The sequence below is a fragment of the Hemibagrus wyckioides genome, linkage group LG22 (genome assembly GCF_019097595.1).
Source record: "Hemibagrus wyckioides isolate EC202008001 linkage group LG22, SWU_Hwy_1.0, whole genome shotgun sequence".
Lineage (NCBI taxonomy): Eukaryota > Metazoa > Chordata > Actinopteri > Siluriformes > Bagridae > Hemibagrus > Hemibagrus wyckioides.
In genome coordinates this window covers 18,514,224-18,522,181 of record NC_080731.1, presented here as the reverse complement: position 1 = coordinate 18,522,181, position 7,958 = coordinate 18,514,224, and positions in this window count along the sequence as shown.

Sequence of the window (7,958 nt, the reverse complement as noted above, 5' to 3'; positions counted from 1 at the left end):
TTTGTGTGTGTCGGGGGTGAAGGTTACTGGTACAAATGGAGACAAAAAAAATCCCAACATGCATTTCATTATATTATTAATATAAGAATTCAATGAAATCTGAACTCCATAGGGAATATCTTACAGTAAAAATGCAGATACATAAAATAACTGACTCGTGTGTGTATGGATACATACATGTGTATATATATATATATATATATATATATATATATATATATATATATATATATATATATATATATATATATATAATGTACACAAATGACAGACAAACACAAATGACTGACTAGACAGGAGCAGCAGTTTAAGCAGTCGGCCGAGAGACATAGTCCCTCCAGTGTGTCCTGGGTCTACCCCCTTCCACCTCAGCTGGCCCCTTTCGATGTGGAGGAGCAGCGGCTCTACTCCGAGCTCCTCCCGGGTGACAGAGCTCCTTACCCTCTCTCTAAGGGAACACTATGCCACCCTATGAAGGAAACTCATTTTGGCCGCTTGTATCCGGGATCTGGTCCTTTTGGTCATGACCCAAAGCCAATGACCATAAGTGAGAGTAGGAACATAGGTTGACTGGTAAATCGAGAGCTTTGCTGTTGACTTCTAATGCCTCCTGATATATCAGTGTTTAACAAACCAACTATTTCTGCTTTTCAGAGCAAATGTAGTGAATGCATTAGATTTACATGTATGATATGAGACTTATTTTTATTATGAAGTGCTATGAATGTGATGTTCAGACATTTAAGGCACAAACAATGTTATATGTTGTCTATGGTTTTATATAGAAAGTATTAAATTATTTAACAAATAAACTAGTGACAGCGTCATAACTGTGGTACATCCAGATAAAAATAAGAGTTGATTGTGTTTTGTCTTTTTTGTGCATTGCTGTAGATATTACTTAAAAAAAAGTGTCAGTGGATAAATTACAGTAACATATTTATCTCTTGTTGATTCAGTTGCTTGTGAAGATCTCGGAGGTTTAGCAGAACCTTCACTGTAATACAGTCGGTTGTGAAGGATGTGGGAAATGAGTTTGTGTATTTAAAAGTCAAAGCCTGAACATGTCTCACCTTAAGCTTAGGTTTCGAGGGAGCTCGTGTAATCACACAGCTGCAGGTGATTATTACTATTATTACTGCTATTAGTTATAGTCTACTAGTATCTTTATCTGAGCTTTACTAGTCCGCCTTAACTTTAGCCGTGTGTAGGTAAAACTCTTCTTTAAGCCACAAATGAAATTTCTCCTGGTTGTAAATGTAGCCACGAATAGCACACGTTGTAGCTGTGCTTTATAATGACATTTTAACATGTTCCTGTCTGAAGCAACAAACAATATTTTTAACACAGTATATATACCTCTGAATGCTGAATGCAGTTTGTCCTCTGTAAATGATCTAAAATGCAGCTGCATGACCTGCCTAAGTTCTCCCACACCACCCCACTGCACTCTTACCTCAAAGCTCTTATTTCTCCTCAGACTGCACCTCGCTCCCTCAGGTCCACTGGCACTGCTCGACTGGTCCCACCATCTCTCAGGGTAAAAGGTAGGTATACATCAAGACTCTTCTCTGTTCTGGCACCAAGGTGGTGGAATGAACGTCCCCTAGATGTCCAAACAGTCGAGTCACTGACCGTCTTCAAGCGGTGGATGAAGACCTACCTCTTCCTGAAGCACTTAAACTAGCTCTCATTTTTCCTGCTTGTTTTATGTATTGTTGTATGTTGTATGTACATTTACTTCTAAGCATTCTTGTATGTCACTCTGTAAGAGCGTGTGCCAAATGCCAGAAATCTCTCTCTTTTTTCCACTGCTGAAGTGAGACTTTTTTTTCTTTCTTTAACCAGAATACATGTACATATTGTTTTTCTTTTGTTTTGCTTGTAATTTGCATGAATCTTTTTATGTAAAATGTGAATATATATGTAATGCAACCCTTGACTCTGGTCTGTAGGCTTTTTTTTTTTTTTCTCGGACATTGCATGTTCTTGCTATTATTCTGAGATGTTATTCCTGTGTCCTCTTCTGCTCCATTCCTCCTCTGATCTATCTTCATTTTATCATTTACTGCAAAACTGAAATGAAATACATTTAAACTATTATGTATTATTATAAGGAAAATATACCCATTAATTAATCATTCTTACAATATGTTTGAAAACTGCTGTATTATTATTCCTTATAATTACTCTTACTAGGGTTCAACAAACTGAATGTTAAATAAATAGCCATTATTTCAGGCCGATTCTATATGTGTGTGATTTGACATTTGATATCTTTTGTAGTAAATACCAACCTGTGTGTGTGTTTCACACAAGCACTATTATCCATGAGTCATACAAGCACAGTATATTTATTTCATTATAAAATAGAAACTGCTAATAAATCACCAAGTGTTAACCCTTTAATGTCCAAAGCAATGGAAAAATTCTTACTTTATTTATTTAATTTGGTCAATAATAACAATATATAACTGTTTTTTTTTTTAACAGACCCCATAATTATTTAAATATAGGCATCTATCAAACGGCTGCCCAATCAGCTTGGGTTAAGTTAAAAAAAAAAAACGTTAATGAAATATAATGACGCTACCAAACGGTCACACAACATTAAAGGGTCAAAGCTTGGAGCAGTGAAGCCTTTTTCAATACAATCGACACTTTTAATGCTTCTGCTGTGGACAGAGCAAGCAGCGAATCTGTACAAACATTTATTTGCATTCATAATGATTGTATCCCACTCAGTCTTCATTTTACAGTGAATATTTATGGCAATGCATATTTAAATATCTGTGGTATTTATCTTATTTGTGGGCAATTGTTCATAGTATTGCAGAGTTTGGGATCTTTTTCTGGATGACTTAATAATAAGTTGTCTGCAGTAATACTCTACACAATGCCCCCACACACAACAGGACCTTCTCGCTGTGAGGCAACAATGCTAAGCCCTTGCATCATTTCAGTTTTTTTTTTTTACTAAATCCACTGGATTTAAAGCTCCACCTCTGGAAAAAAAATCAGACATCGAACACTGAAGCAACCAATCAGATCAACAATTACAATCATGTGACCTTGTCCGACAAAGTCTCGGCTAATTTTTTTTCTCTCCTGCAGTTTTGCATGGTGGTGAACGCTGTGAGGAAGTTATTCCAGTGTGCCACAAAATTTCATTCATAGATAGTTAGATAGATAGATAGATAGATAGATAGATAGATAGATAGATAGATAGATAGATAGATAGATAGATAGATAGATAGATAGATAGATAGATAGATACTTTATTCATCCCAAAGGGAAATTCACAATTCATCCTAATTCATGACATTCTTTATTTCTGTTTGGTTAAATTCTACACTGAAAAATGGAGGACAGCAGCGCTGTGTTCAAAGTCCTGCTTTTTCTCCCGTTTTCTCTACATCTTTCATCAGCTGGTGAGTTTGGTGAGATGTTGGAAGAGGAAGGGGCCAGCTCCAAACTGTTCCCACAAAGTTGGGAGCATGGAATTGTCCAAAATGCCTTGGTATGCTGAAGCATTCAGAGTTCCTTTCACTGGAACTAAGGGGCCAAGCCCAGCTCCTGAAAAACAACCCCACACCATAATCCCCCCTCCACCAAATTTTACACTTGGTACAAACTATCAGATGTTTAATCCGGTAAATGTTGAACAATAGTGACAGTAGACTGACTATAAACTGCAGATCTGATATGATACTGCAGTGAAAGAAGGACGTTTGTTCTTAAACAGAAGTGTGTTTATTCTTGTTAATGCAAGTTTTTACACTTTCTTTACGAAAACATATACTTGGGCTATATATGTAATGGACTTTCCAGCTAATTAGAAGATCTTTATAGCCTCAAATCCGGGACATAAGTATAGTACTCGTAGAAAATAATAATAATAATAATAATAATAATAATAATAATAATAATAATAATAATAATACATGCCAATCACAGAATTAAACACAATTTTTTTTAAAGGGTCACATGTTTAACACTAACCGGTTGCGCGTCAGTGACGTCACTGTACTGATCGGCTAGAGAAGGGCAGTATGTTGAGCAGCAGTACTGGATGTTGGAGAAGGGTGTGGTTACTGGTGCTTTTACTCTAACCTTACGAGATGTAATGTACGGAATAACCAAAGAGTGCTCTGTTTTGTAGGATTTTAATAATATTATATAATTGGCTTAATATTTTATACATAAAAGTAGATACTTTAAATCCCCTCCTTTGCTTATTGTGCTTAAAATTGATCTAAAATATTTATCAGACGCCTTTAGTAAAATGAAAAATCCAAAAGCAGTAAAACTGTTTAATTTGATTGTATTATACAATTTGTTGTAATTATACATTTTGTTTATGTTATATTCTTTATTTCATTATTTTTATTTTATGTCTTTGTTTCTTGAAATTGTTTGTCTTTTATAATTTAACATTATGTAAATGGGTTACTATGGTGTTTAAATTAACATTTCACCCCACACAAACAAGAAGTAAAACATAATTCCATTGTGTGATGTGTCTCAAATTCTACATGTTTATTCACCAGTAAGGCATCAACACATGAACATGTCAACATGTGACTTTTTTTGATTCCTTGTGGGAAATTCTTGTGTTACAGCGTCACAAGTTCTAGTTCTAAATTATGGTCAGAAGATGGCGCTACAGGGTTTCAGTGAAAAAGAGACTTAATTGTCAGTGAAAACACATTAATGACAGAACACTTATTATATATTGAAGTTTTATGTATCACATATACTTAATGTTACGATTCTTGGAGTTTGTGAGCTGAATTCGGATTTAGTAATAAATCCTACTCGGACTGTGATTGGGCGCATACGAGCGGAATTAAGGATTAGCCAATCATTGTGAAGGAGGCGGGACTTACATAAAATGGGTAGGAAAAATAGTGTTTATTCAGACATGGTGGGTTTCTAAAGTTCATGTATTTTATCCGAACTATAAATTGTCCTGATAAATAATTTTCATAGATTTGTGAATCCGGAAGTTTCATTTCAGAAGTAAGACTAGTCTAAAAATGTTTTATTAATGTTTCAGTACAAAAGTCGCTAATGTTTCCATGTACAGTGGGCTGTGTCTCATTTCACCATGAAGGAGTCATTATAAATCACACCGCTTCTCTACAACACTGATGAAGACTCAACACACACCGGGTTTCCGATATCCAAGTTTTGTTTTTTGTTTTTTTTTTTTGGAAATGTCCGTGAATAATTCATAGTAGCATATTAACTATTAGCATAGTTACTGAAGGATGTGGGAAATGAGTTTGTGTGTTTAAAAGTCAAATCCTGAACCTGTCTCACATTAAACTTAGGTTCTGAGGGAGTTCATGAAGGGATAAAGGAAGTACATAATCCGGATCTTTTCCATTTAACTACACATTTTATATATTAATATTAAGACTAATGTCGAGATGTATGAGTTTATTCCCTGTATTGAATGTTCCAGATAATTCTGTTCTACAAAATCATGGCAGTTTCACTGAATCCAGCACTACAGTAAACACACAGGACTTCTTAGGAACCAGTAAGGAAGCACTCAGAGCTCTGGTCTTTCATTAGGAGGTGAGAGGTGTGTTATAACTAACCAGTAGGGGGCAGTCAGAGTACCTGTGTGAGTCTGTGTCTTCAAACCCCAGTAAAATGCAGTGTGTGAGAGCTTTAATGGTTCTTGTGCTGCTTGTGCCATATGCAGTGAGGGAAATAAGTTTTAAAGACTTTTAGACCAGACATTGATATTAACTCAATAAAACTACACAGAAAAAAATGGAATAACAGAAAAAGTATTGAACACAGTAAGAAAAACAGCTGATTGTAGTAATTAGTTCTCTTTCCTGTGTTGATTATAATCAGTTGGGTTAGTGTGTGTTGGTAGGTTTGTATTTTCACTCTTAGAATCCAGAGTGCAAGTAAACAAATTATTTATAACCAAGCTGAAGCTCAAAAACCATCTGATGATGTGTAATGGATAACGATCTACTCCATGATCTTCACAGCAACATTGTTGAGCAGCAGATTAACAGCACTGATTACAGACGGATTTCTCAACTCCTAAATGTTCCTGTAAGCAGCATCATGTCTGTTATCTGAAAGTAGAAACATCACCAACATCAATCATCCATCAACCAGCCATGAACAGGAACATCTCACAAGATCTCTGACTGAACAGTTAGGAAGTTAATCAGAAGAGCAGCTCAGGAGTGAAGCAGCACTCGAAAAGAGCTCCAGAAAGAGCTGAAGCAGAGAGTTCAGTCATCACACAGAAAACAATACACACCCCACTGTACATATGATTTTCAGAGCAATAATAAAATGATTTTATAGACAGCTACAATTTTCTTTTTGTCTTTATTTGTTTCAGCCGCATGGTAGTCATGTGAAGCCATCTCTTAAACCACAAGTTTTATCTCACCCCTATGCAGCAACTGTCCATTTTTCTGTTGTGATCATTTTCCAACCACAGACCAGACACCTGCTACTTTTGCATGCATGAAGCTTGCATTTGAAGTGTGAAAACTGACACATTCACCTGAGGTTCCTCTGCTTCTCACCTCCAGCTGCTTTTTATATCTGCTGTATTATATCATAATAGTGTAACCATTTTTTACACTATTAAATTTGCACAAAACAAACCTGACAGATTATGTTCATAATAAAAAGGTGAATCCTGATTGTTGTGCAGTATTTATAGAGCAGTTGACACCACTGATAATCTGATAAACAGATGAAAATGTTTCACATTCAGATTCTCCAGATCAGGTTTGTTAAAATAACTACATCAGTTCCATTAGTTTGTAGAATGAAATAAACCTGGCAGTGTGTTTGAATGAACATCAGATGACACACTTTAAAAGTGTTTGTGTGTGTGTGTGTGTTATTTAATTAGGAATGATCTTGGAAAAAAAGTTTGGTCTCATTGCATGTCTCTGCTCTAACTCTGTTCAGAAATCATCAACACTCCCATGGATGTGGACCTGAGAAAAGATCGTTATAAAAACCCTCTGAACTGTACAAAGACACCAGGATTATTTTTCACTAACGCTAAAGTCTACACACAAACATTTAAAGGTAAGTTACATTTTATCTGGAAATATTTTCATTAATCAGAAACATTTGTATGGTTTTATGAGATTACTGCAGTGTTTCATGTCAGAAGAAAACGAAAAGAAAAAGTATAGAAATCATAAACAGATCTTTTTCAGGTTACTTTTTTCCTGTGGGCCCCTCCTTTTTTTATCTAAGTGCTGTAGTGTGTATAACTCTCTTCACCCCTGCACACAGATACACCAGGGTTTGATTCACCCAACAGACCGTTTCCTCTTTGTCTCTGGTCTGATACACAATGCTTCAGTTTACAACTCTCTCTGTGTTTCTCTGTGTCATGGGTAAGTTTATAATCTCACTTATTACTTTACTAAATACTTATTAGATTTGTTTTATATATTCACATTTACCAGTACATAGTTGTGTAACTGAGGGTAGTAAAATGATAAGATTTCAACAAAAAGAAAGAAAAATTCTGTCCATCTGTAAGATTTTCACTAAGAATATTTAATATTTAAAGAATTTAAGTTAAAATTCAGACAAACAAATTTCTTTTAAAAGTAAAAAAACATGTTTTATTTGTATGCTATAGCTGTATATACAATACTATGCAAAAATCTGTTTTTACCACCTATTTTTACTACATAGTTTGTTACAGATTTTATGAGATCTGCATTACTGGGTCAGCACAAAAACTTTTTTCTCCCAAACACTACTTTTTCAACAACAACAACAAAAAAATTAACAATATCAAATATAAATATATTGAATATAATACTAAATATCATGTAGCAGCACTTTTCAGACAGAAACCATAATGAAGGCTGCTTTATTTTGTGACAATATCCTTGGCAAGATTCTCCAAGATGCTCAGTATATATACACAGTACTGT